The sequence below is a fragment of the Vombatus ursinus genome, unplaced genomic scaffold, assembly GCF_900497805.2.
Source record: "Vombatus ursinus unplaced genomic scaffold, bare-nosed wombat genome assembly UNPS02015255.1, whole genome shotgun sequence".
NCBI lineage: Eukaryota > Metazoa > Chordata > Mammalia > Diprotodontia > Vombatidae > Vombatus > Vombatus ursinus.
In genome coordinates, this window is record NW_020955033.1 from 28,053,245 (window position 1) to 28,077,656 (window position 24,412).

Consider the following 24,412-nt stretch of genomic DNA (forward strand, 5'->3'; position numbering starts at 1 on the left):
ATCCCCTGTGACTTAATCCCCATCTAATACTCCAGGTCCAGAAAGTGGCTTCTTGGCATTCGTTGTCTGTATCAATTATTAATTTAAACTTCTTGATTATCCTGGCTACATCCTTTATTCCCCAATTATGATTGACTTGAGGATTCACCTAAATCATCTTTAAGCTTTACCTTTGTTTGTATAACTCATTTTTATCCACTGTAAGGTGCCAGCACATTCCAGTCAAGTGAAAACACGACCACTACTTTGCACTACCATGTACCCTCAGACTCTGATGGAGATTGCCCAGGATTCTGAGTTCAAGAGTGCTGGGAATATGAGTATCCCAGACCACTAATCATGCTTCCAACCCTGTCCCCATCTTTGCTACCACCAATATTAACTGATGAGCAACTTTTACCAATAAGTAGGTAAACCCAGGGGTCCTGGGAACTGTAGCAACCCCAGGCCCCCAACTTCCAACCCAGGGCTCATATCTATATTCAAGGAAACAGCTTCTCTCAAGGAGGGGCAAAGTTTCCTCAACAACTTTCAACTAGCTGCTACCTGTGGGGTAGGCAAGCCAGCCTAGTTGGAACAACAAGGAACTCTGAGAGAGATTCAGGAGGTAGTGTGTGCCAGGTAAGGTAAACCATTGCTACTAACTCCAACTATTGACCAAGGATTACAAACAGCCTAAAATCTCAGACCCTGATTCCTCATCAGCCACAGCTACTTCAGACCCACAAAATAAATTCTCGCCACCTAATTCTTTGCACTGTGAAGTGGTTCAGTACTAGAAATGGTTAAAATTTTAACAATGAAAATGACTTTTTTAACATTCATTTTTTAAAATTTTCAGTTCTGCATTCTCTCTCCTTCCAGCCCAGCTCTTAAGCATTGAAAACGCAAACAATATGATTCCCATTATACAGGTGAAATCATGCAAAACATAATGGAAATAACTTTAAAGAAGACATATTACTATCTGCTTTGCTGCTACACCCTAAGGACAAGGAACTCTTTCTTTCTGACATTGCCAAAAGCTATGTGTGTCTTCTCCCCTTTTACAAATGTGCACTCCTCCAAAGCAAAGGCTCTTGTCATTTTCTTATTTAGCATTTAGCATCACAATCGATAGAATACAGAACTTAAAGTCAGGAAGACAGAGTTCTTAATCTTGCTTAGACACTTACTAGATAAATGCATACATTTAATCTCAATCTGCTTCAGTTTTATATTCTGTAAAATGGAGATAATAATGTACAGGGTTGTTGTTAGGATCAATTGAACTAATACATGTAAAGCACTTGGCAAAACTTTAAAATGCTGTATAAATGCTAACTCACTATTTGTATCCCCATCACAATGCTCCATACATAATAAGTGCCTTAATAATTTTTATTTGTTCATTGTAAAATGAGGTGGCTATACTGGATAATCTTTCATGTAATGTTTATTGAACTTCTATCATTTGTTAATTATACTGTCAACAATAATTGCAATTTTGTAGCTTCCCTTTTGAATATCATGTCTTTGTCTTATCTTAGTAATTTAAATGGAACCACTTCATTGCTTACCTATTACCTCCTTTGCCCACAGATCAGCACCCTTGCAGGGCCAATTTCTCTCCACTTGCAATCTCTAACAGGTTTTATTTTCTGGTTCACTCCTCTTAACCACACCAGCAGGGTCATTTAATTTTTATAAGCAGGTAAAACATCCTCAGATGTAGGAGAAAAGCTAGATTAACCGAATTCTATCCTAAAGATTCATATATTTCAAACTATAGAACTCTATCCAAGAAATATGAAATGTTCGGGGTCACTCATGTTTCCAAACCTTATTAAAGTGTACTACAGGCTCTGAGCTCACTCCCTCAACCCCACTTGAACTGTTAAGTTGTGTCCCTAGAGTGTTAGTCAGGTAAAAAGTATTTATTAAGCTCTAGTGTATGAGACATTGTGCTAAATACTGGGAATACAAAGAAAGGTAAAAGATAGCCCCTATTGATAGGGAGCTTACAGTCTACCACTTTTCCCTTCAGAGATCTAGCAGTAAACTTTGAGGGATTGATATGTCTTTTTAATGTTATCATTCACAAGCCCTTTTTGGTGTGTTTCATCCACTAATATTGGTTGACATCAATTAGCTAACCAGAAATTAACTTTTTGTATTTACTAATGTGGTATAGTAAGAACACTTAGTACAAACATTCACTCTCCAAAAAAAAAAATCTGATATAAATTCTTCTGAAAGTACAGAGAGAGTCCAAGGGAAGTGGGTTCAAGCTTAAAACACATTAGCAAAGAATACAACTCCCAGCTTCCTGGATGTCCTTTGGCTAGAAGTCCTTTCTTTCTCCTTTGTGGGTTTATCATGAAGTTCCCCTAAGGAATAGTAAAACTTTTGACTGAGACAATATGCTAAGAACTTTAAAATATTATTCCAATTGATCTTAACAGTAACCCTGGGAGGTAGGTTGTTATCCACAATTTGCAGTTGATGAAATTGAGAAAAAGAGGTTAAGTGACTTATGCAGGATCACAACAGCAAGTCTGAGGTTGGATCTGAACTCTGGTCTTCCTGACTCCAGACCCAGCACTCTATCCACTATGGCACTTAGCAGGCTAAATTTGTGCTTGTTGATTGATTAATGTATGACAGGTAAGATGAAAAGTTTGACTTCTTTTAATTTTGGTATCTAATTTACATTACTGGCAAAATATGGATACGTGTTCAATTGGACTAGGATCTTTCCATCTGCCTATATAGCCTTCACACTGAAGCAAAGTTTGCTAGAAATAGTGATCCTTACTAGACAGACTTCTTCAGTGTAATATATCACACAATGATACCTGTGAGGAATTAGTAAGCTTCAACTAAAATCAGATTACTTCATGCCCAAATACAGAGCAGATAGCCACATGGAGACTTATGTGTTATTTGTATTAATCTGAATGTCACTCAAGTTAGGTTCTGACAGCTGCTTGGGGTTTACTTTGGCTGCTCAAAATTTTTCAAAGGCATCTTCAGCCTCTTCATTCTTTTTCACAGCTTTCTTATAACTCCTCAAAAGTAATCTATCATGTAGTGTTCCATTTTCTTTATACTGTACTAGTCATTAAGAATAGAATGGGCACAGCCAGATAGCTCAATGGATAGATCACTGGGTCTAGAGTCAGGAAAAACCTGAGTTCAAATCTGGCCTCAGGTACATACTAGCTGTATGACCCTGGTCAAGTCACTTAACCTCTGTTTCCCTTAATCCACAGAAGAAGGAAATAGCAAACCACTCCAATAACTTTGCCAAGAAAATCTCAGATGGTATGGTCATAAAGAGTCAGACATGACTGATATGACTAAAAAAGAACTTTTGGATGGTCCAATTTTTTTTTCCTTTTTTCATGCCACTGGACTTAATAATGTTTCTATAGGCTTAGATAATGGGCTTCCAGCGACCTTCCTTCCAATATTGAGTAATTTAATGGTCCCCTGGATGAACACTTCATATTTAAAAGTACAATTCTGAATTTCCAGCTTAACCATATTTCACTGGGAGGCAGAAAGTTTAGCATACATCACATACATCCCTGGAGACTACAGAGGGTTCATGCTGAATACATAGAAGTTTTTTCTCCCTCACATGCAAACTCACTTTTGAGTCAACCAGGCACATATATTTCCAGTAGACACAGTGGAATAATATTTAAGATAAGAATTTGAATATTATTTTCATTTAGCGGCATTACTAGCATTTCTTTGTGATACTATAAATATAATTACTCTCATAATTTCCTTTGATGAGAGTGGAAATATGAGCATCATTGTGTTGGAACAGAAACATAAATAACATGGCAGAACTTGTTGGTAGTCTCTGAATTTGATTTATTACTTACTAGGGTAACAAGGTAGTTGACTATTGTATTTTCTATTTCCATAATATTTCTCACATATACCCCACCCCTGTCACCACTCAGCCACCATTCTAGTTTAAGCGCTTATCACTTATAACCTGCATTATTGTTGTATTCTCCTAATTGGTCTCCATGCCTCAAGTCTCTTTAATCCATTTTCCACTCACATGCTGGAGTGATCTTCTATCAACAAACATCTAACCATATCACCCCCACCTACATAATAAACTCCCTTTAGTGGCTTTTTCATTACTTTGAAGATCAAATGTAAACTACCATGTTTAGCATTTAAAGTGAGTCAGCACGTGACTCTGTTCTTCCTTTTTAGCCTTATATATTGCCTCCCTACATAAAACCCTCAATTTAGCCATTTTGACCCAATTTCTGGTCATTACATTCTGTATCCTACGTTTGGACTTTTCGCACTATCTCCCATGCCTGGCATGTTTGCATCCTGACCTCTGTCTCTTGAAATATGTGCTTTCCTTCAAAACTCTTTGCCAGCAACTACTTCTGCAGGTGACCTTTCTTTGCTCTCCCCCTAGCTTCCAGTGACTCCTCCTATGTGCCAAGACTTTGTATCTACTTCATGTGTGTTTTGTATTTACCTGTATTTCATGTTTTATGCTTATATATGTACGTGTTTTCTCCCCCATTAGAATTTAAAAGTTCCTTGATGGCAGGGAGTAGTTCATTTTTATCTTTGAACTTCCAGTATAGTACCTTAGACATGATACATGCTTAAAAATGCTTCACTGATTGAGTAATAGGTAAACATGTCTATGGAATCAGGATAATTGAGTCCTAGCTTTTGCTTTACCATATGTAGCTGTTTTGACTTTGCTCCTCTCTGGTTTCAGTTTCTTCCTCTAACTAGAGAGCGGTTGGAATATTTGATCTCTGAGGTTGCTTCTAATACTATCATTATCTGTATCTGTGAAAAGCTCCACAAAAGCAAAGACTTTGTCTTATGTAAATTTTCATCTCTGCCCCAGTACCAAATAGAGTGCTATACACAGTAGCTCCTTACTAAATTCCATTCAATTGAATGGAATAGAGTCCAAAGTATCTTCAATCACAAGGCGGTAGTATGTCAAACTTTAACATTAAATGTTAATATATTTGCACAAAATTGAAATTTGTCTCATCTGAAGGAGAGAGAGACAGAGAGAGAGAGAGAGAAAGAGAAACACCATCCCCAAATGACTGAATTGAACCTGGGCAGGGGGAGGGAAGACCCAATAACAGCATTATCATTTTCTCCTCTATCTACTAGATATTTTTCCTCTTTTGATCTATGTAGAAAAAAAGTCCTTGTTTAGAAAAAGAAATGCTATAGTCAGATTGAGGATGAATTTCTATCTCAAGTTTAACAATTTCTTCATGTCTCCTGCAAAACATTATTAGATATTATTTTTATCCAAACTGCAGTACACTTGATAGCCCTTCTGTGAAACTACTCTAGGTAGTTATTTCTATCTTCAGGTTTGTGCTGCACTGATGAAGAAAAATGAGATCTCTTTAATGGCCTGCAAAATACCAGCCAATTCTTATTAGCATTACCACGGATTATTTTTTTCAAAGTAAACACTGGCTTCATTCTCTTTGTAAGTTCAAGTTTGGTCTCTCTTGGTAGCAGTTGAATAAAAAAAAATTCCCCACATATTTTGTTCATCACTAGTTCATTCATTCCTTAATTATATTTCTGAGCAAATAAAGTCATACTTTAGCCAAATAGTTAAATTATTTTTGTTGTTGAAGTCTAAAAAGCAAGATTTTTTCATATATAGTGTCATATCGAGAAAACTCACTGAATCAGGGAAGGCACCTTAAACATTATTTATCTTGTGTGTTTTTAATTAAGTTGCTTCCATTCTTTTCCACATTGCAATTTCTTATTACTTTCATGAAACAATTTGGACAATCTTTCTCTGAGGGGCAGAGCAGTAAATCTGAAATTCCAGGGATATTAATCAAAGATAATATATTGTAATAATTGTTCTCAACTTTAAAATTCTTGATAATTCCCTATGTTCCTTAACTCCTTTGTAGGTTTTGATTATTATTTTATAAATATATTTAGATTGATTGTTCTTTGTTTTGTATTTCCCTAATTTTAAATTACCTGAATGCTAAATAATTGAATCTAAGAATTGGAAGATACCTCAAAACCCATGTAGCCTATATCTTAAAACACAATATCCCCAAGTGCTCATCCATTCTGTGCTTGAAGATCTCTCATTTTTAAATTCCCATGATATAGTTGGCTCTTTACATGCACTTCAATTTCCTTGCATTTTCACCTTGTGAAACCAAACTTCAAAATTTCCTGTACTTTAATGTTGCTGTCATGCACATCATCAATCAATAAGGCTGGCAACAATTACACTGTAATGCTTATTTCTATGTAATTGACATCTTAGAATGTTTCATATGAGATCTTGACCCATCCTGTATTGGTTGTCCTCAGGATACAGGCTAATACGTATATTACATTATGTGAACATTTGGTACAGTTTTAAGTACAATTTATGGAAGGAATTAGTGAATACAAATTCCCAATCCAACTCGGTTTTTCCTGTCTTTGTATAAGGGACTAATTTAGCAACAACAACGACAAAAAAAAAACAAACCAACAACAAAAAGACTCACAAGAACATGAAAGGTAGCTCATTCTTTCCCCTGCCTTGGCTTCTATTACTTAATTAAGCCCCCAGTCAGTATATTGCCAACAGACAGGGAAGGGGATTAAAAAAAAGTAAGTAATCATTATGGACACATATGACAGGGAAAGGATGTATCCCATTAATATAGAGTAGAAATTCTCAATCATTTTTTGGTACCAAATATTCCTTTGGCAGTCTGGTGAGGCCTATGGGCCCCGTCTTAGACTGTTTGAAAGGCATAAAATAAAATATATAAGATTACAGAAGAAATCATTATAAGAAAATCCAGTTTTCATAATGTTTAATAAAATGTGGACCCCAGGGTAAAAACTCTTTATTTAAAGAGCTCAGACAACCTTAGACCTAATGACAATCCCAAATATTAAAAGAATAAGGTAGAAGTTTCCAGAACTTTGGATATCTCCTCAGTTATGGATTTACAGGAAGACAAGGACAATTACTGGTCAGGCAGAAAAGGTTATAAAGGGATGCAAACTGCATTGTTTGAGGAAGTGCACAAACTCAAGAGATAAGACTCTATGTATATAGTGGCATGCTGGTTTCTAAATACTGGTATAATTATTTTAAAATTATTATTCTTTTTGTTAGAGAATGCTAAAAATAGCATTTAACAGCAATAGTCTAACACACATATATTTTCTCATTAATAGTTTAAACCAAAGATTATCAACCTTTTGGCCTAGTCACGGAGGCCATTGACCATGTTCCATCATATGACATGAGTTTTGTTCTTCTGTTCAGGAGAAGGTACAATTTGATAGGCAAGTCTTTCTGAAAACAACCAAAAAATTCAGTTAGTGGCAAAGCAAAAAATATTGACAAGGACCTATATTAAACAGGTGATTTGAGTTTGGATCCACCTGGCTTGTGTTAATATTAGATTTCCATTTATATCCATCACTCAGTCATTGAATAAGCCTTTATTAAATGCTCACTATGTGTCGGGCACTTTGTTAAGTACTGAGGATACAAAGAAAGTTTAAAAAAAAAAACCAGATGTTTCCTGCCCTCAAAGAACTTATCAGTTCTATTGCTGGTATCTCAAGTTTGTGCTTTGGTCTATGGGAAATGAAAATTTGTAGCAATTGTTTTAACTACTTGAAGAATCCTGACAAAATTAATTGATATAGGAATAACATTTTGATGCAAATAACTTTGAACTCTGTAAATTTAATAAATGGTTGTGTACTATACATGTATATATAGTATATATATGTATATGTGTATATCTACACACATATACTTACATACATATATAGAGGCAACACAGTGATATGACAGAAAAAGTAGGGGCCTCCTAAAAGATCTAGATGTAAACATCCCACCTCTTAGATATAAAAACAGCTTGAGCCTTGTCATCACAAAATCTTTCAGTGTCCCAGTCACCCCTCTGAAACTATTTACTTAATAGATGTCAATTTGAATTGCTAGTCAAGCACACTCATTAATTGAACAGTTACTATTCACTCAACATTGTGCTAAGCTCTAGGGATACAACAAAAGGTGAAAACATGGTCCTTGTTTTCAAGGAGTTCAAGAAGACAATGATGTGAATAATGGGAAGACAAGATATGAATAAAGGTGTATACAGTTTAAATGGAAAGAAATAACAGAGGGGAAAGGACTAGCAGGATTGGGGGGGGAGTGTTAGGTGGACTGGGAAAGGCTTATTGAAGAAAGTGCAACTTGAGTTGAGTCTCAAAATAGGCCAGTGATGCCAGCAGGTAAAGAGATAAGAAAGCATTTCAGGAATAAGGGACAGACAAAGAAAATGCCAAATCTAGAAATGGAGTGTTGGGGTCAAGCTTCAGCAAGTAGGATCGTGTCATTTTTATGCCAGGCATGTCAAACCACAAATACCACTTTTACTAACATCTCCCTTTTGATCCTAACATTGACATCTCAAGACCCTGAGCCTATGGAATAGCAGCATAGACTAGACCATTAGACCTACTTCTAGCGTGTCCATTATTCTAAGAAACAACCCCTGTGGAGATGTAGCCTAGAAATTGTGCCTGAAAGTGCTCCAGTCATGTCTATTGGCAATCCTGAAAAGAAAGTTCTTGTCACAAAAGTCCTTGACACTGAAGTCTTTGACACTATCAATTTTTTTACCATCAAAAATTAATATCATTTTGCCAGTAGAAGTGACATCAAAGAAGAGGTATCATGATCTGCTCTGTTGCTGCACCCTATATACTATGAGGCTATTCCATTTGACTTGCATCTGAAACTGTCCCCATGTGTTGTCTTCACCTATTGGAACAGGTACTGTCTTGCTTTTCTATTAATATTCTTTGCACTTTACACAGTTCTCTTTGCACAAAGTCAGTACTTAATAAAACCTTCATTCATTACAGAGAGTATGAAGGGAAATAAGGTGAAAGAAGACTTGAAAGTTTGGAGGGATATAGCTTATTAAGGGGTATAAATGTCCAACATAATTTAAAATATTGATCCTGGAGGTAATAGTGAACCGCTGGGCTCTTTTTTAAAATAGTAGTGTTGAAGAGCTAACAAGATCATACCTGTATGTTATGAAGATCATCTTGGTATCTGAGTGGAGGATGTATTGTAGTGGAGAGAGATTTAAAAAAGAGGGAGATTATCCACAGGGCTATTGCAATTGTCTAAGTATGCAATAAACGATTTGAATCAGGGTGGCAGTAGTGTGATTGAAGAGAAGGGGACATATAGGAGAGATGTTGTGAAGGTAGAAACAATTTCTTGACAACATATTGGATATGTTGAGTGAATCTGAGTGAGGGCTTGAAGATGACGCTGAGGGTGCAAGGTTGGGTGTTGCCCTTGATAAGAATGGAGGTTAGGGAAAGGGGTGGATTCTGGAGGAAAGATGTTGAATTCCATTTTAGGCATGTTGAGTTTGAGATGCCAATGGGATATCCAGTTTGAGATATCCAAAATAAGGCTAAAACTGAATATATACATTTGCAAATCAGCTGTATAAAGATGCAAATTGAACTCATGGGAGCTAATAAGATCACCAAGAAAAATAGTATAGAAGGAAAAGAGAAGAGGACTCAGGACAGACCCTTGGAGAATAACCAGAGTTTGAGGATATACTTTGAATGAAAGTCAAGCAAAATAGACAGGTAGGAAGAAAACCAGGAGTGAGCAGTCGTGAAAACCCAGAGAGAAGAAAGTATCCTGAAGAGAAAGATGGAGTTTTCAAATGCTTCTAAGCCAAGAAGGATCAGGATTGAGAACAGGTCATTATATTTGTCAAATAAGATATATCCTGCAATTTTGCTGAAGTTATTTGCTTCAACTGTTTTTTTAGTTGATTCTCTAGGGCTCTATTAAGTATACCATCATATCGTCTACAAAGAGTGAGAATTTTTTCCTCATTGCCTATTTTTATTCTTTCAATTTCTTTTTCCTATCATAGCTATTACTAGCATTTCTAATATAATATTGAATAATGGTGATAATTGATGTCCTTGTTTTGCTCTTGATTTTATTGGAATGGCTTCAGGTTTATCCCCATCACAAATAATGCTTGCTTTTGTTTTTTGATAGATTTTTCTTGTTATTGAGTCATTTTCAGTTGTGTCCGACTCTTCTTAACCTCATTTTGGGTTTTCTTGGCAAAGAGGCTAAAGTGATTTGCCATTTCTTTCTCCAGCTCATTTTATAGATGAGGAAACTGAGGCAAGCTGGATTAAATGACATACCCAGGGTCACACAACTAGTAAATGTCTGAGGCCAGATTTGAACACTCCAGACCTGGTACTCTGTCCACTGTGCCACCTAGCAGCCCCTTTTAAATAGATACTACTCATCATTTGAAGAAAGACTCCATTGACTCCTTTGCTTTTTAGTGTTTTTAATGGGAATAGGTATTGTATGTTGCCAACGGCATTTTCTGCATCTATTGATAAGGTCATATTTTTGTTGTTTTTGTTACTGATGTGGTCAATTATGGTTATAGCTTTCCTAATATTGAACCAATCCTGTATTCCTTGTATAAATCCAACCTGCTTATAGTGTATAATATTTGTGAAATATTACTATAATTTCATTGTTAATATTTTATTTAAAACTTTTGCATTAATGTTAATTAGGGAAATCGGTCTATAATTTTCTTTTAGTTTTTACTCTTCCTGGTTTAGATATCAGCACCATATTTGTGCTGTAAAAGGAATTTGGTAGGATTCTTCCTGTGCCTATTTTTCCAAATTGTTTATATAGTATTGAGCTTAATTGTTCTTTAAATGTTTGGTGGAACTTACTTGTAACTCTATCTAACATAAGGAATTTGGTTCTTCTAGATCTCATTGATGACTTGTTCAATTTCTTCTCCTAAGGTAAAGTTATTTAAGTATTTGATTTCCTCTTCTATTAATCTGGGCAGTTTATATTTTTGTAAATATTTATCTTTTTCTCTTATATTGTCAGTTTTCATGGTGCATCACTGGACAAAATTATACCTAATAATAGCTTTAATTTCATCTTCATTGGTGGTGCATTCACCCTTTTCATTTTTAATACTGGTAATTTGTTTTTTTTTAAATCAAATTAACCAATGGTTTATGTGTTTTATTGTTTTTTCCCATAAAAGCAGCTCCTCATTTTAATTATTAGTTCAATTTTTTTTTACTTTCAGTTTTATTAATTTCTCCTTTGATTTTCTGGATTTCAATTTTCTGTTAGTTGGGTATTTTTATTTATCTATTTTTTTACTTTTTTTTAGTTGAATGCCCAATTTATTGGTTTATTCTTTCTCTGTTTTCTTGATGTATACATTTAGAGTTATTAATATTTCCTTAAGTATTGCTTTGGCTACATCCCACAAATTTTAGAATGTTGTCTCATTGTTGTCATTCTCTTTAATGAAATTATTGAGTGTTTCTATGATTTATTCTTTGGTTCACTTGTTCTTTAGAAGTAGATTATTTAGTTTATAATTACCTTTTAACCTATCCTTGCATGAACCTTTTTAAATGTAATTTTTATGTGTCATGGTCTAAAAAGGGCACAATTAACATTTCTGTTTTTCTGCATTTGGTTATGGTTTTTATGTCCATTGTCAATTTTCGTGAAGCTGACATGCAAAGCTGAGAACAATATAGACTTCTTTATATCCCGATTCAGTTTTCTCCAGATGTCTTCAAATCTAACTTTTCTTAGATTCTACTCATCTCCTTGACTTCTTTCTTATTTATTTAATGGTAAGATTTACTAGCTCTGAAAGGGGAAAGTTGAGGTCCCACACTAGTGTGACTTTACAATCTATTTTCTCCTATAATTCATTTAACTTTTCCTTTAAGAATTTGGATGCTATGCCATTATTTCATGTATGTTTAGTACTGATATTACTTCATTGTCTAGGTTCCTTTTAGCCAGATGTAATTTCCTTTCTTATCCATTACAATTAGGTTCGTTTTTCCTTTTGCTTTGTCTGAGATCATGATTGCTATCCCTGCTTCTTTTTTCCATCACCTGAAGCATAATAGATTCTTCTCCAGCCCATTATTTTAACTTTGTGTGTCACTCAGTTTCAAGTGTTATTTCTTGTAAGCAACATATTATTGGATTTTTGTTTCTAATCCATTGTGCTCACCATTTCTGTTTATTGGGTGATTTAATCCCATTCACAATCACAATTATGATTACTAACTTCATTTCTCGACATCCTCTTTTCTTCTGTTTATCTCTCTTTTTTCTCTCTCTTTTTATCCTGTCCTTCCACTAACATCTATTTTGCTACTTACCACTACCTTCATTTATCTGCCCTCCCTTTTATCCCCTTCCTCTCCTACTCGCCTGTTGGGTAAGCCAGATTTCTATTGCCCATTGAGTTTGTATGTGTGTATGTATGTATGTATGTATGTATGTCAGTAGGTAGGAAGGTAGGCAGGCAGGTAAATAACATATACATTTGTGTATTCTCTTTTTGAAGCAATTTAGGTGTCAGTGAGGTTGATGTATTATCTACCCCACCCTCACCATTTTTCTTTTCCAGTATAAAAGCTTTTCATTGCATGCCTCCTTTATGAGATAATTTTCCCCATTCTTCCTCTCCCTTCCCCCTTTTCCTAGGAAATCCCTCCTTTTTGCCTATCCATTTTTAATGCTGTCCCAACATAATCACTGCCACCCCCTCTTTCTATGCATAATCATTCTGCCTTAAAAATGAAAAATTCTTAGAAGATACATGTATCTTCACATATCAAAAGGTAAAAACAATTAAAATTATTGAATCCCTTATGATTTTTCTTTCATGTTTATCTCTTTATGTTTCTCTTGAGTCTTGTATTTGAAAGTCATTTTTTTTTTTTACTCAGCCTGGTCTTTTCATCAGGAATGCTTGAAAGTTCTGTATTTCATTAAATATCCATTTTTTTCCTTTGAAAGATTATGCTCAGTTTTGCTGTGTAGGTGATTTTTGGCTGTAATCCAAGTTTTTTCCTTCTGTAATTTCATATTTCATATTAAGGTGGTAGCTGCTAAATCTTATGTGATCCTGACTGTGGTGCCATGATATTTAAATGTTTCTTTCCTGTTACTCAAAGTATTTTCTCTTTAACCTGAAAGCTCTGGAATTTGGCCAAAATGTTCCTGAAAATTTTCATTTTGGAGTCTCTTTCAGGAAGTTTCAATTTCTATTTTACCCTTACCTTCTAGGATATTGGGGAAGTTTTCCTTTATAATTTCTTTTCTTTTCTTTTCTTTTCTTTTTTTTTGTTGGGAGGGCATGGGGAGTCAATCAGGATTAAGTGATTTGCCCAGAGTGACAGAGCTAGTAAGTATCTAATGCTAGATTTGAGTTCAGTTCTTCTTGAATACAGGCTTGGTGCTCTCTATATTGTGCCACACTGCTGCACCTCCTTGATAATTTCTTGAAAGGTGATGTCTAGACCCTTTCTTGGACCATGGCTTTCAGGTTGTCTAATAATTCTTAAATTATCTCTCCTCAATCTCATTTCCTGTCAGTTGTCTTCCCAATGGCATATTTCACATTTTCTGTTATGTTTTATTCTTTGTATTTTATTTTATTGTTTATTGATTTCTCATGAAGTCATTAGCTTCTACTCGACAAATTCTAATTTTTAAGTAATTGTCTTCTTCAGTGAGATCTTGTACCTCTTTTTCTATTTATCTAGTTTTACCTTCTAAGGAGTTATTTTCATCAGTGAGTTTTTGTACCTTTTTTTAAGCATTTGGCCAATTCTGTTTTTAAGGTGTTATTTTCTTCATTATTTTTGTACCTCTTTTACTGAGCTATTAATGTCTTTTCATAACTTTCTTCCTTTCCTTTCCTTTCTTTACCATTTTTTCTTCTATTATCATTTAATTTTGAAATTTTTTAAAGCTCTTCTAGGAATTCTTGTTTGACTTGTGTATAATTCACTTTTTTTCTTTGAGGTTTTGCTTGGAGCTATTTTGACTTCATTGTCTTCTAAGTTTGTGTCTTGATTTTCTCTGGCACCATAGTAGATTTTTATAGTCAGGTTCTTTTTTATTATTTGCTCATTTCCCATTATATTTTTTGATTTGTAACTTTATTTTAATGTTAAGCTCTGTTCTTTGCATGGATTATGGTGTTGGTGCCTCTGTCTAAAACTTCGTAGTTTCTCATGCTGATACTTTCAAAGCTAGCTCTAGAGGTTTGGGAGTTTTTAGTGTTTTCCAGGTGGTGTGATCTGGGGAGAAGTGTGGTCACCACTCTTTTGATCTGAATTCTGTTCCTTTCCCAGGAAGGGCCCATGAACCTTTAGGATTGCAATTGATACTGCTCCTCAAGGCCCCTCCTCCCATAAGACCAAAAGTGACACTGTACCTCAGGGTCCCTGATCCCTTGGGGCCAGAAGTAGTACTTACCCTAAGAGCTTCTACTCTGTCTTGACTGAAAGTATTCTTTCCCACAGTTGAACTGTGACCCAAAAGTGGGTATTGGCAATGAAGTTTCCAAACAATTGTCCCTCAAGGCTAATGCTCACTTTTGACCAAAACTGCTCCTCTCTGCCCTTGAACTACGATCTAGAAGTGGGTATAGGCAATGGAGTTGCAAAACAGTGTCTGGTCCTATGTATAGTGCTAGCACAGGGGTACCCTGTAATTTCCTGACCAGTTGGCAGGTCCCGTGCCCATCTCTAGCTTGAATGCTTTTGAAACTGCTGCTTCTTCTGTTATCACCACCTAGTCCCACCACTGATGTGTCATCCACATGGGCACTTGCCCTGCCTTCTACTTTATGTCACAGATTTCTTTTTCTGACCTCCTAAGTTATCTTTGAATGGAAAAATTTCTCATTCTGACCATTTATTGCTTCTGTTGTTCCAGTATTCATTTTGAGATGTTAGTTTAAATTTGTTTGGAGGGGAATGTTGGGAAAGGTCAGCTAAGCATTTTTTCAACTCTGCTATCCCTCCCCCTTGAAGTCCCTAGAAGGCTTCTTTGAAGCCATCTTTCATTTTTCCTTATGGCACAATGATATTCCATTACATTCATATAATAACAATTTGTTCTGCAATCTCTTAAATGTTGAGTATCCTATTCATTTCCAGATCTTTACCACTCCAAAAATGTATCTATAAATATTCTGTCCATATTATCTCTGTCCTCCTTTTTATCTTTTTTTTTATTACTTGTAGTGATTTGGAATATCTTTTTATCTGTTTGTTGATGTGTTGCATTTTTCCTTTGTAATATGCCTACTAATATAATTAGATCATTTCTCTATTGGAGTATGACTTTTGTTCTTATATAGTTTTATAAATTCCCTATATATTTTGAATATCAGATTTTCATAAGATAATCACCTTTTTTTCTTAGGTAACTGCTTCTTAATTCTAACTTCTGTGATGTTGCTTGGCTTCAAATTTATATAATTGAAAATGTTAATTTTATCTTTTATCATCATTCTCCCAGCTGTTGGTTTTTTTTTGTATTAATTAGGTCTGATTTTTTTTCTATCTTTGGTGTCTTTCTTTCTCACTTTCTGATACCTTGTATTTCACAATTTTCTTTTTCACTACAGACCTCTTCTCTATATACTTTTGAAAAGTAAAATAGTGCCTTAATGAAGAACAACGAGAAAAAGAGATAGCAGATAGGATGCAATGGGATACAACTTTACTACTTCACCTAGAAAATTATAATGAAAAAGATAATGGACACAACATATTACATTGACATTGATTATAATAATCTCATACAAAAAAACAATAATTGCAAAGCATTTTCCATAGCAAAAAGAAAAAAAATCTAGAAATGCCTTAGTCAATACACACTTGACTTGCCAAGTAGAAAGAAAAATCTGTCAAAGACAACAGTGGTTTATAATATAAACTCATTTTAAAAATATTGTGAGGATTGAGTATGAATAATTATCAAGAGTATGGAGGATAAAAACCAGTGTAAAGAAAACTTAGCAAGAGACTCAACTAAGAAAACCCATCCTGAGGTCATGTAAGTGTAAACATGTAAGAAGAACAAATAAGGAAAATGCAAAATACCTGTAAACCTTTTTATTGAAAAACGAAACAAAACTATAATTTTGACCATCAAGGATAGTAGAACCACCAAACTTTGGCTTTGTGATATATGTTAACAACACAGTCCTGGATATGTTTATGGAGGTAAAATGGATTTAAATAGAACAAAACAAGAAAAACAGCTATATTGGAATAAATGTACATAATAATATATAATGAAGTATTAAACATCTCTAATATAGATCATGTCCCCTAAGTTACAGGTTTTATCATGTTGCATCTCTGCTCAAAAACTGAGGGGCTTTTTATTGCTTCTATGATAAAATATAAACTCGTCATCCTTCCACAATACATCTCTAACCTACCATTCTGATATTAAAAAATAATGTCCGGTAGCCAATCCATAATGTAGTCAAACTCAACAGCTAGCTGCACTCAAAATACATTATGTAATCTCCTATTTTCATGTATTCATATAAGCTGACACACATGCCTAAACTCTTCTACTTTTTCCAATGTTTAAGACATTTAACTTCATTCACAGGGCAATTCTGTAGTTTTCAACAGTCTGCAGCCTTCTCTGCCCTGTCCCATCAGTTATTAGTACTCTTGCTCTTCTCAAATTACTTTGTTATCTTTGGAAAATTTGCTGCCCCACATCCAGCTCTTTGATAAGATACGACTGGCTATGTTGTATCTTTCTGTCCTTAGCACCAATATGGTATTTTTGACCTTGAAGGTACTTAATGAATGCTTATGTAATTAATGAATAAAATATTGGTTTTAAATGATAACATATGGCTTATTTTGTTAAGTGGTAATGTGGATGTTCTTATGACTCCCATATAGCTCTCATATAAATTATTCACATATAAGAAAATTCTCCCATATTTATTATCTCCATACTTCATACCTTTATGTTCTAGAACTCTGATATATATTAAGGAACTTTCATATTGGATCCAAATATGTCCTTTTATATCTTCTATCTGTTTGTCTTAGGTGGGCCATCTCAAGAGAAAGTAGCTTCTTATGGTTCAATTAAAGAAGATGTGTATCCTCAATTAGAATCAATACAGTTCATCCAGGACTGTTCAGAGGAAGAACAGTTAAATTACAGGACTCGGGGACTCTGTATTGCAGAATACTGAGGCCATTTGTGACATGAAATCAACAATAGAGAATGTAACCTTCACAGTCCAAGTTTCTGCTAAATTACAGTCCCCAGATACTTGTAAAACCTGATAACCACTACTCGCTCCTGATAATCACTACTTCATGTAATTGAATTGAGGGCATGTGATCCCCATAAAGGCAAGTAAGAAGGCATTATTAAGATTTTCTAATCTGAAGTCAGACAGAGGCTTAGTATAGAGACAAATAGACATTTCATTTGATTAGCAGAAAGCTGAGGTTAAAGTTCAGATCTGGTGCCTATGTATACTACTTAGTTGTCCGGTTAGAGATCAGCTAGAGTGAATACAGAAGAAGGCAACTAGGACAGAGAGAGGACTAAAGACCATTGCAGAAGGGGAGAGGTTGCAATAATCTAGAGATCTCTGGTTTTAGAAAGAGACAACATTATCAGTATGGTAATTTTGTTTAAATAATTTTTCTTAAAAGGTGATCAAGTTCTTTTTTGCATAACTTCAGAGGTCAGAAATAGGAACAATAAGCAGAAGTTTCAAAGATGCAGGTTTCTGCTTAATATGAAAATCATCTTCCTAATAGCTTTATATGTCCATAAGATACTGTGCACTTACTCCAGGTGCACTGGGTTCCTCCTTACTGGAATTTTTAATGTAGAGGCTGTTTAATCTTTTTTTCCAGCAATGCCATACAATGGATTCCAACTATGAGACCTGAGTTTCTGCTATATTCAAATACTTCAACTGATCCTTCTATTACATCAATAAATCAATCCACAAGCTTTGGTGTCTATATCATGCCAAACAATGAACACTGTGAAAAGATGCTTCAATTCATCCATCCATCCACCTATCCATCTATCCATCCATTGATATATCTAGTCATTCATTATCATTCATTTAACAAACATTTATTAAGTACCTATTTGTGCAGAACATTATGCTAGGTTTTGATGAAATACAGTTTCAATAACAAAAACATCACTGGTTTTTTGCTTTGAGTTCCTTCCTTTTCTGGATTACTTCTAGTTGATCATCATGCCTCTTCAAAAGTGAAACCTAGAAGTAGGCAGAAGGCCTAGTTTGTGTTTGTATCAGCTACTAGAGACATGGAAAAAAATCAAATTTATGCTTCTAGTTAGCCTTCTCAAAACTTTTCATTCTGCTTTTAGCTGACTGAATTTCTTATCATTTGAAAAAATATCTAGATTTCTACTGATAGAAAATATAAAAGCAATCATTTGATAGGAGTTAGCACTTTTGAATAAAATGTTACTTCTCTGCTTTATAGTACATATTAAAATGTGTCATTACTTATATATTTTTGTGTTAAACATTCCCCCTAAGGTTGTATTGCTGCCTATTTACTAAAAACAAATTCAAATTCTTCAGAGGATTTAAATTTATTTTCCACTTTCTCTCAATTTATCTTGGACGATTTTTCATGCAAACTATACTCAATTTTGTTTTCTTTGTGATTTTTCACCTCTAAGTTTCTTCCTTGCTTTTTTTTTATTTTGTTTGAAGAAAAGGGTGTAATTAGAATATCATAGGATTTGTCAGAAGAAGACCCACATATTCTGGCTTACTCCATCCTGAACTTACTGCATAATTTTATAAAATATCAAAGTGCTCAGTCAACTCACTTCTGCTGGGACCTTCTTTTACTTTTATTTGTTTTTTACAAGACATAGACTCTTATGAAACCAGTCTCTTATTGACTTCAAAATGACTGAAATGCAAAAAGGTCCATGCCCTTGAATAGTCAATGGTGGGAGACAGAAATGAAAGCAATGTATTATAAAGAATTAAATCATGAAAACCTCAAGGTAAGATTTTTCTTCTTTACATGATATATTCTAATAATTGTTATCAATTAATATCATCTAGAATCAGATGTTCTTAATCTTTTCTGCATTATGGACAGCCTTTGCAGTCTAGTGAAATCTATAGAACCTTTCCCAGAATAATGTTTTTAAATGAATAAAATAAAATACATGAGATTACAAAGGAAATTAATTGTATTAAAATAAAGATGCATTTTTTCCTATCTAAATTCACAGACCACCTGAAATTTGTCCACAGAGTCATTAGAGGTCCATGGTCCCCAGACTAAGAACCCCTAATTTACATAATTGTTATTTACATTTTCTATGGTAGAACATTACACTTTTTGCATCGCTTCCACAAACAGTTATGATGCATTTTTGCAGTAGTCACTGGAAAAAAAAGTTTCCTTATTCTTTTTTTTTTCCAAATAAATTGCTAACTGAAATGCACCAGAGCTTCCTTAAATCAGTAAGTGAAGCCTTTCCCTGATTGATAAATGGTCAAGTGATATGAACAGGCAGTTTTCAGATGAAGAAACCAAAGCTATCTATAGACATATGAAGAAGTGCTCTAAATCATTTCTGATTAGAGAAATGCAAACTAAAACAACTCTGAGACACCATCACACACCTATCAATTTGGCTAATATGACAAAAATTGAAAATGATAAATGTTGGTGAGGATGTGGGAAAATTGGGACACTGATGTACTGCTAGTGGAGTTGTGAGCTGATCCAACCATTTTGGAGAGCAATTTGGTTGCCCAAACCAAACTGTGCATATCTTTTGATCCAGCAATACCACTACTAGGTCTATATTCCAAAGAGATCATAAAAAAGGGAAAATGACCTACATATGCAAAAACATTTATAGCAGCCCTTTTCATGGTGGCAAAATATTAGAAATTGAGGGGATGCCCATTGATTGGGGAATGGCTGAACAAGCTGTAGTATATGAATGTAATGGAATACTATTATGCAATAAGAAATGGTAAACAGGCAGATTTCAGAAAATCCTGGAAAGATTTGCATGAACTGATGTGAAGTGAAATAAGCAGAACCAAGAAAACATTGTACACAGCATCAGCAGCATCAACTATGAATGACTTAGCTCTTCTCAGCAATACAATGATGCAAGATGACTACAATGGACTCATGAAGGAAAATGCTATACATATCCAGATAAAAAACTGATGGACTTTGAATGCAGATCAGAGTATATTTTTTCTCACTTATTTTATTCTTTTTCATTTTTTTCTTTTTGATCTGTTTCTTCTTTTACAACTGTGACTAATATGGAAATGTTTTATGTGATAGCACATGTATAAACTATATCAAACTGCCTATCATTTTTAGAAGAGGGGAGGGGAGGGAAGGAGAAAAATTTGGAACTCAAAATCTTGTAAAAATGAATGCTAAAATTTTTCCGGACATGTAACTGGAGAAAAAATAAAATACTATTAACATGAATAAGTGAAAGTGCTTTGTAAATTGCTATGCACCACACAAAAAGAAAATATTATTAAGGATTCTCTAAGTCCTTATACATCATCTACATGAGGTACTTCTGTTGGAAAAAAATCACCTTAAAGCCACCTCTCCGATTTTAAGCTTTTCAATTCTCACCTACACTAGTCCTTGAGAAATAAAGATGATAGTCTATCTGTCTATCTGTCTGTCTATCTATCTATCTATCTATCTATCTATCTATCTATCTATCTATCTATCAATCTATCTATCTATCTAGATATATCTTGATAGATGGGCCTTCTTGCTTTTCTTGCTATATCTTGATAGATGGATGGCCTGTCACCTTTATTTTTTAAGCCCTAGCCTGTTCCTTGATATCTTGATAAATAGGTTTATCTTAGATAGATCAACAGAGAGATAGACAGACATCCTCCTGGGACAATACTTGAAGCTTTTCATGTTGATAGTAGCCAAGAGAGCTAGCACTCAAATGGCATAACTTTTGAGAATCCAATGTCACCCTCACTCATTTAATGGAGGTTTTGATTTCACTGCCTGGGTTTTACTAGTAATTAGTATCTATAATAAGATTGTTATCTTATATTTGTATAGAGTTCCATAAAATTTGTCAAGTACTTTCACAACACCCTTAATAGGAAAACTCACTGAACTTGGAATCTAAATACCTTCATTCAATGGCTGATTCTGCCATTTACTAACTGTGATACCTTGGGCAAGTCAAATAACTTCTCAGAGCCTTAGTATCTTCACCTGTAATAAAGAATTAATTTAATTCATATCACTTAGCTCACAGAGTTTTGAGGCTTAAGTGCAATATCATATAAAATAATTTAAACATAAATTGTTGAGTAAATTCCATTAATTATTCACATTTTAAATCATTTTTGTCCAGTTTAATGACCTAGTCAATGTTTGGTGCTCCCTGGTGAGAAAACTACCTTTACTAATATATAATAACAATGGTTCTACAACTAATAGAGAGTTTCAATAATTAAGATGTGAGGTGATTATTGATTTCTAATTTTGGGGGACAGTATGCTATTCCTTGTCTCTTTCATAAAGCAACAAGGTAAAATATTGGTATTAAAAAGATAGGCCTATTTCCATATGAAATTTGGGGTCCATAAAAGGGACTACCTTTATAATTTCATGAAGGCAATCCAGCGTACTTTCCTTTTCCTGTTTAACTCATTGTCCATCTATATTGTCTGGGGTATAGATAGATAGATAAATAGATACATAGATAGATAGATACATAGTTACATAGATAGACAGACAGACAGATAGATAGATAGATAGATAGATAGATAGATAATCACCATTAGCTCTGCTACTCAGCAACTTAAGAGTAATGGTAGGAAAAAGTATGAATGGTGAAATATAGAGAAAGCAAGGAACAGGAGATAAGAATGAGAATGGCCAAAGCCTTGCAGAATACTCAGAAGCCTCACATCTTTATATAATGAGCACTTACTTTGAGAAAAGAATTGATAAGTGCTAAATATAGCAAGCACAAAATAACATTGAGAAAATAGCATTCATATCAAAACTAAGTCAATTATTCTCAAAAAGTGAGAGAGAAAATAATCAAATACTTGTCAATAAATATTTAAAAACCTAAACCTAGGGAGACTAAGAAAGTGAGCAATAGGCCAATATCATTAATCAATATTGATTCAAAAATTTAAATAAAACCTTAGCAAAATTACTATAGAAATATATCCCCAAAATATCCACTATAACCATGTTAGATTTATACCAGGCAAGAAAGCATGCTTCAGCATTAAGCAAAGTTTAACTAGAGGCAGAGCTAAGATGGCAGGGTAAAAGCAGTGACTTGCTTGAGCTCTCCTCCAACCTGCTCCAAATACATGTAAAAAATGGCTCTAAACAAATTCTAAAGCAACATAACCCACAAAAAAAAAACCAGAGTGAAACAAATTTATAGCCCAAGACAACTTGAATGATTGATCAAAAAAAGGTATGTCATGCTGGGTGGGGAGAGGAATGCAGTTCAGTGTGGGCTCCTAGACAAAATAGGCCAGAACTTCCAGCCCACAGAATGAGGGGGAATGGACTAGCTGATGAGAGGGGGATTGCGAGGATCTCTTTGCTGGTGCAGGATTTTCTTGCTTTCCCTGTGCTTGGATCTTGGATATCACAATTCTGGGTGGCGGTCCTGGGGCGAGGAGGAGAGCTGGTGTGGTGAGCTTGTAGTGGTGGTGGAGAGGAAATCCTCCTCACAGTTCCAAGGCAGAAAAGAGTGCTTGTGGTCACTCATAGACCAGAGCACAGGCCAGGAAAGGAGTAAGCACCTCACCCCTTATCATGCTACCTGGGAAGAACTGAAAATTTACAGGTCCCTAGAAGTATCTTTGAAAATAACTGCACAAAACCCCTGAAGCTTGGGACAGTATATTCCCCGCACTGGAAGCAGACCCCTACCTTAACAAAGAGTTTATAACTCAAGTAATTGGCTGGGATCATGAGCAAACCTCACAGAAAAAGTCAAACCATAGAATCTTTCTTTGGTGACAAAGAAGATCAAAACATACAACCAGAAGAAGACAACAAAGTCAAAGCTCCTACATCCAAAGCCTCCAAATATGAATTGGTACCAGGCCATGGAAGAGCTCAAAAAGGATTTTGAGAAGCAAGTAAGAGAAGTAGAGGAAAAACTGGGAAGAGAAATGAAAGTGATGCAAGAAAATCATGAAAAAAGTCAATAGCTTGCTAAAGGAGACCCAAAAAATACTGAAGAAAATAACCCCTTAAAAAATAGTCTAACCCAAATGGCAAAAGTGGTCCAAAAAGCCAAAGAAGAGAAGAATTGCCTTCAAAAGCAAAATTGGCCAAATGAAAAAGGAAGTCCAAAAGCTTAATGAAGAAAATACTTCCTTAAAAATTAGAATGGAGCAACTGGAAGCTAGTGACTTTATGAGAAATCAAAGCATTGTAAAACAAAACCAAAAGAATGAAAAAATAGAAAACAACATGAAATATCTCATTGGAAAAACTACTGACCTAGAGAATAGATCCAGGAGAGCGAATTTAAGAATTATTGGACTATCTGAAAGCCACGATAAAAAAAAAAAGAACCAAGACATCATCTTTCAAGAAATTATCAAGGAAAACTGCCCTGATAGTCTAGAACCAGAGGGTAAAATAGAAACAGAAAGAATCCACTGATCACCTTCTGAAAGAGATCCCCAAAGGAAACTCCTAGGAATATTGTAACCAAATTCCAAAGTTCTCAAGTCAAGGAGAAAACATTGCAAGAAGCCAGAAAGAAACAATTCAAGTATTGCGGAAACACAATCAGGATAACACAAGATTTAGCGGTTTCTACATTAAGGGACCAGAAGGCTTGGAATATAGCATTCCAGAGGGCAAAGGAGATAGGATTACAGCCAAGAATCACTTACCCAGCAAAATTGAGTATCTGCTGTTTGCTACCAACTGTAGGTGAATGGCCTGTAGTCTGGAAGACACAAATCTGACAGAAAAAACTGCAGGGCCCAGGTATAAAGCAGGGACTAGATTTAGGGCTCAACTTTGAGGTTAAAACGTCCTTAGCTCTGTTTGGATTCAGATAATTCAGTTTTCCAACCATGTGGTATCAAATCCACCTCATAGCCAGACTCAGGAATAGTCAGGTGCGTAACATTCCTTTTCAAAGGAACATAATGGAGAAACTGAGCCAGGAGGATTGCATCTTAGACTGAGGATAAAATTGTCCTCTCAGCTTTTTCAATGCTGACTTCCCACCAGTATCACATTCTCTGAGTAGCTTGTAACATTTCTCTCAAATGGTGGATTATTGATTATTGACGGATTATGACCCATCAGACAACTCAATAAAATCCTATGACCTTTTACCTCAAACAGCAAGTTTCACTAA